Source organism: Hirundo rustica, chromosome 11 (assembly GCF_015227805.2).
Source record: "Hirundo rustica isolate bHirRus1 chromosome 11, bHirRus1.pri.v3, whole genome shotgun sequence".
Lineage (NCBI taxonomy): Eukaryota > Metazoa > Chordata > Aves > Passeriformes > Hirundinidae > Hirundo > Hirundo rustica.
In genome coordinates, this window is record NC_053460.1 from 21,348,496 (window position 1) to 21,354,222 (window position 5,727).

The 5,727-nt window shown below is 48.5% G+C and overlaps 1 long non-coding RNA gene across 5 annotated transcripts; it reads right to left on the reverse strand.

Annotated features, from left to right (window-relative positions):
• Positions 1 to 266: 266 nt before the first annotated feature.
• On the reverse strand, positions 267 to 5,517 carry LOC120757749 (uncharacterized). 5 transcript variants are annotated; one of them, XR_005702643.2, is made up of 4 exons: positions 5,427 to 5,517; positions 4,253 to 4,469; positions 2,630 to 2,709; positions 267 to 2,542 (listed from the first exon to the last, which is right to left on the reverse strand). It is a non-coding gene; the product is annotated as an uncharacterized LOC120757749 (long non-coding RNA). The 5 variants fall into 5 exon arrangements; XR_009208211.1 differs by adding an exon at positions 3,981 to 4,128 and having other exon boundaries at positions 267 to 2,709; XR_005702640.2 differs by having other exon boundaries at positions 3,981 to 4,469.
• Between the last annotated feature and the right edge of the window lie 210 nt (positions 5,518 to 5,727).

Genomic DNA, 5,727 nt, shown 5'->3' on the forward strand with positions numbered 1-5,727 from the left:
AACCAAAGTTGAAAGGGTTAGTGCTGCACATTCAAAAAACATCTTTCTGTGTTAGAGATCTTCTTGAATTTAACCTGATTGTTTCTTTTGCTCCTTCCTGCCAGTCAGGAATCTTCAATAAACACAATGACACATCAGTGTACTGAAACATGTAATAGCTTGAAAATTTTTTTCATTTCTCCTGTGAAGTTATTCTAAACATCCAGAAGCACCAATTTAACAAAGTAAACTCTTCACATTTTTACATTTTTAAAAGCATCCTTTCAGAAAAAACAGAAACCTATTGACTATGAGATGGCCTATTTGTGTGTTTATAGTGAGTTTATCTCTCTCATAGCTGATAGTCTCACAAACAGCCCATTCATCTGGATTTTTCCACTAAATCCCTGGGACATGATTTCATCTGGGTTGAGAGCAGGTGCCTGGGGCTGCACTTGGTGCATGTGCTCACAGTGATGCCCACAGACATTTCCTTCCTAAGGATTCCACAAGCAGATTGGCTCCCAGGAGAAATATTTTTCAGGAAGCTGAAGAAATAAGGAAAAATTTAGGAAGTGAGTCTCACTTCACCTCACTGAAATGCACATTGCTCATTCCAGAAGAATTTATTGAAAGTACTTTACATTTAAATCTCTTTTAAAGCTACTCAGAGTAACCGAGCTCCCAGCGAGTTTCATTCTCTGGGTAAGATTGAAATATTATTGTTTCCAAGTAACAGACAATCCCAAAATGATAAGCACTTGATCAGCTCAATCCCAACCCCTTTCCTGTGTGCCCCCAGCCCTATGACTCCACTTTGGCTGGAGAGCACAGGCAGGAGTGAGGGACTGGCACCAGACCCCTCCCAGTTTGCTGCGCCTCCAGCATGGCTGCACTGGCAGTAACTGAACACCATGCATACAATCCCCCTCAGGTTATAACAGTAGAACGAAGAAAACTCAAATAAAGGTGATGAGATACAAATCAAAACTGTTAAAATACATAGGATTTCGGGTTTGTCTTCTTGTGTCCATTAGAGGTTTCTGTTACCTGTCACATTCTTTTTTTCTGCTTGTTTATGGTTTGATCATGGGTCCAAACACAGGCAACTGGAAGAATTAACTGGGCTTCTTATCCAGGATCTGGCTTTCCTTTCTAAGCACTAGCCAAACAATACTTCAGAAGAGAACAGGAGCTTCTCAGCAATCATGGCCCATTGAGTAAAATAAGAAATCCACTCTGGCTTGGGCTCTGTTACAAATAGAACCTGGCTGAACTACAGCCTGAGCACAGCCAGAACTGGTAAAGGACAGTGACAATCTCTGATGTCACCATTGCTAAAGACACTCAGCAAACCACAAAAGGACTCAGTGTACTATAAATGTGATGCAGGCTCCCCAAGCTGGACATAATAACATCAAAAAGAGAGACTTAGTTTCAATAACCCTGGTTAACCCTGGTCTCTTTTGGCATTAATGATTTTTTAGTGCCCATTCTTGCCTCATGTAGGAAACCTTTCATGTAGTTACAGCAACCAGCTGAGCTTTGAAAAATCATATGCCTGATAAAATGGAAAAGATTCTGTTCCAGTTAGATACCAGCCTGTTGGCAGCCATGGGCTATTTTGGGAATCACGCTTCCAATACTGCATGTCAAGCCAAGATATCGACTATCTGCCAAGGATACTGCTTGATGGGTGTTTAAAAGGACTTCAGGTTTTCCACCCAAATCTTAAAAAAATTATTTCTGTAAAGATGCTTGCATCAAGATTATAGTAATTTAACTGATTCAGTATTCTGCAGTGAAGAATATTGTATGCACATTTTTATAACATTTTAATATAATTCAGCAAGGTACTTTAACAAGTGCTTACTGCTAGTATAAATTTCAGGATATATGTGTGTGTCCTGCTGAAGGAAAACCTAAATTACTGAGGATATACTTCTGTGTCAAATTTTCAAAAGCAACTTTTCATTTTACTGCTTGACCAAACTGGTGTGTTGCTGAGTCAAAGTGTAATTCTGGAGAAAAATTCCAGCACCTCTGCCGGTCTCCAACCTTCTAAAAACTCCACTGCTGGAAGACAAGTTCTTCTGTGAGGACTGGAAATGATGAGAGGGCTCCTTTCTTTCACTCTGTGTGCTTTATCCCCACAGATGCCCACCTACACCACTGCATTAACACATTTCTCTCCATGTATTCTGAAATGTCCCTGCCTGTGGATTGGCCTGTTGGCCCTGCTGAGCAGAGTGTGGCACTCAGGGTGTCCCTCTCCTCCCCTCAGCATGGATTTTCTCTTCTGCACAGCCTTCAGTTTTGTTGGAACTTTATCTTGAATCAGACTTACACATCTTTTGTCAGCTTTGGCTAAAACTGTCCCATAGGTATAAAGCATCTCCAGGGAAAGAGAATGATATTACTGCTAATAGTATGATAATACAAATCTCATTTTGGTAAGAAGCTATGCTACACAGAAAATGATTGTCAGTGATTATAAATTCCATGAGCTCAGTGGAGTTCTCCCAGGAGTTCAGCTGATTCTTCCTTATCTCGGAAGGCAAATCTGGGAAAGAATCATTAGACTTGTTTCCTTCTTTGGCTGAGAATATCCAGTGATTGAAGTCACCGTCCTCAAAGAGAATATTTTTACCATCTTGTCTAAGAAATCCCAGGGACAGTGACCTCCAGAGTGGAAGATGTTTCCTCTGTTCTGCAGGTTTTCCAGAGGCACTGACAAAAGACAGAAGGAAAAAAGTCCAGTGTGTACCATGGGAAGGCCTGGTGAAGATTTTCTGGATCCAGTTCCTATCCTATTTCTCCATTTTTACCTTTCCTGGGTATTGGTGAAAAACAGCTTAGAAGTTCCCAGAAAATGGGTATCTGAATATAAAACCTGAGTAGTGTCTGACACTCTGGCCAGTTTCAAATAAGTGGGTGCCTGTTGTCTCCTATTTTTACTGAATTCATCAAAAATGTTCCTTTTTTGATTTGGAACAGACTGGAATTACAGACGAAGGCTGACAGTTCAGACTTAAGGGCTAATAATGTCTCTACAAATGTTTCTTGGAGCTTCCAAGCCTTGAAAATAATGAAGTGTTTATTTGATTTATTTTTTAAAAATTGTAAATCGTACCCACTTAAGAGGCAGACTTGTAGATCCCTTTAATGTCTCTTTCCTAGTAGCTTAGAACTGTATGTACAAGCTCTCCTTTCTAAAGGTGGTACTTTTACAAGAGTAATTTGAAATTAGTAATTTGGTGGCGGATTCTCTTTGCACGTTATCAAAACAGCATTGAGCTGTGAAAAATGCCAAAATTTCTCCCAGCTGCAACCATGTGTCTGGAAGCTGCTTACTTTTGGAGTTTCCATGTCTCTTGTAACACCACTGAGTCCTGCAGTTTTGCAGGAAAGGTCTCCTGTTTCCGCTTGAGTTGGACTCGTGCCCAAGTTCACCAAGGTGAGGAGCAGAGCCTCAATAAAACCAATGCCAGCAAGCTCCAGAGGCCCATCAAAATAGAAATAGTTAAGACAAGTGGTGCAATCACACAAAATTTTCCTGGTAGGGAAGAAAAGGGCTGCACTGGAGCTGGGACATGAATATCAGGCTCAGGATTCCCCTCCCATGGTGATCTCTTTGTAAATCCTAAGAGGGGCTGCCTCCTAGTCATGGTTTAGCTACAAAATAATATTTCCCTTCATTCAGAAAGGATGACAGAAACCTGAAATTACTTTTTTCTGATCTTTTCATACTTGTACAATCTAGTGGTTTCAATGAAACCTTCAGAAAGCCGGGATACGGGAATGAGTTTCCGCTTGCTCGTCTTGCTGTCATCCTCCAATTTGATTTATCCTTCAGCAACCTTTAGGATTGGGTCTTTTGATACTTAGGAGTTTTGGAGAAAAAATAGGTAAGAAAGGCTGATTTTTTTCATTTCAGCTATTGGGAGTGTAGACTTTTGCAATTAGCTGATGGCCTCACAGTAGAGAATGTGATGACTCACAGAAGGGAATGAGAAGAAGCATTTATCTTTCACAGACAAAGCGAGGGAAATGACACAAAATGGAGCTTTCAGAGTATTTCAGAGATTTCCATAGTAACAGCAGAAGCAAGTAATTTGTACAGATTCAGAAAGATTCACAAGAGCAGACCTAAGACAGAAAACACCTTGAGATCACAGATCTGAGAAGGTCAAAAAGAGCGACCTTCTTCCTCCAAAACGCCCTTCAGAGATTGGCACCTAACAAATACAAAGGAAACAAGCAAGCCATCAACCTGACAGAAGCTGGGACTCAGGTGCCAGTTCTTGCATTGCTGTTGTGTCCTCTCCCTGTTCCTGCCACCAGGTCTGGCAAGACTGGGATGAGAAACCTGGAAAGGAACGGAATCCTCCTGCGAGCTTCCCTGTGCCTCCCCTTGGGCGCTGGTGCCTGGGGTGGTCCAGGTGGCTCCTGCCTGTGGGAGCCCTGACCCCTCTCCAGCCGCTCGGGGGCTGTGAACAGGACCCAGAAACGGCGCAATTGCTCCTTCATGACAGCCTCACTGCCCTCTGAGCGGCGAGGGCTCAGGTGCTCCATGGAGGGGGCTCAGCAGGGCCCGGAGCTGAGGGCAGGCCTGCAGCCCCTCCCGGCTCCGTGTGGGACATGCCGCGCTGCCGGCAGCCCGGGAGAAGCGGGAGCCAGGGGCCCAGGAGGCTCCCTCCTGCCCTGCTGCCCTCAGCTGAGGCGCCCTGGCAGCCCCCTGCCCCCCTGGCAGCCCCCTGCCCCCCGGCAGCCCCCTGCCCCCCGACAGCCCCCTGCCCCCGACAGCCCCCTGCCCCCCCGGCAGCCCCCTGCCCCCCTGGCAGCCCCCTGCCCCCCGGCAGCCCCCTGCCCCCCGACAGCCCCCTGCCCCCCCGGCAGCCCCCTGCCCCCCGGCAGCCCCCTGCCCCCCGGCAGCCCCCTGCCCCCCGACAGCCCCCTGCCCCCCCGGCAGCCCCCTGCCCCCCCGGCAGCCCCCTGCCCCCCGACAGCCCCCTGCCCCCCGACAGCCCCCTGCCCCCGACAGCCCCCTGCCCCCCCGGCAGCCCCCTGCCCCCCGGCAGCCCCCTGCCCCCCCGGCAGCCCCCTGCCCCCCGGCAGCCCCCTGCCCCCCCGGCAGCCCCCTGCCCCCCGGCAGCCCCCTGCCCCCCGACAGCCCCCTGCCCCCCGACAGCCCCCTGCCCCCGGCAGCCCCCTGCCCCCCCGGCAGCCCCCTGCCCCCCCGGCAGCCCCCTGCCCCCCGACAGCCCCCTGCCCCCCGGCAGCCCCCTGCCCCCCGACAGCCCCCTGCCCCCGGCAGCCCCCTGCCCCCCCGGCAGCCCCCTGCCGCCCTGGCAGCCCCCTGCCCCCCGACAGCCCCCTGCCCCCCGGCAGCCCCCGCAGCAGCGTGCGGAGCTGCGCCGTGGCCAGCGCTCGGCCACGAGTCACACCTCCACGCTGCCATCGAGGGCCTGAGCTGTTTATAGCCGCCGCCAGATTATCCGAGGATTCCCAGAACACTGCAGACTCCAGCTGGAAATTATATCCGCGTAGCCTGGAGTATGTCAAGCAATATTTTTTAAAGGCCGTTGTTAGCAGAATGAGCGTCTTGCAGTTAAAGCGACAGAAAGGCTGAGGTAAATTTGGATCGATTCCATACGGTAGTTAATTTTGTTTTGTTTGCCAGGTAATTTGGATAATTTGTATATTTTAAAAAATCCCCAAATGTTAGTTGCATTTTTAAAAGCCTGA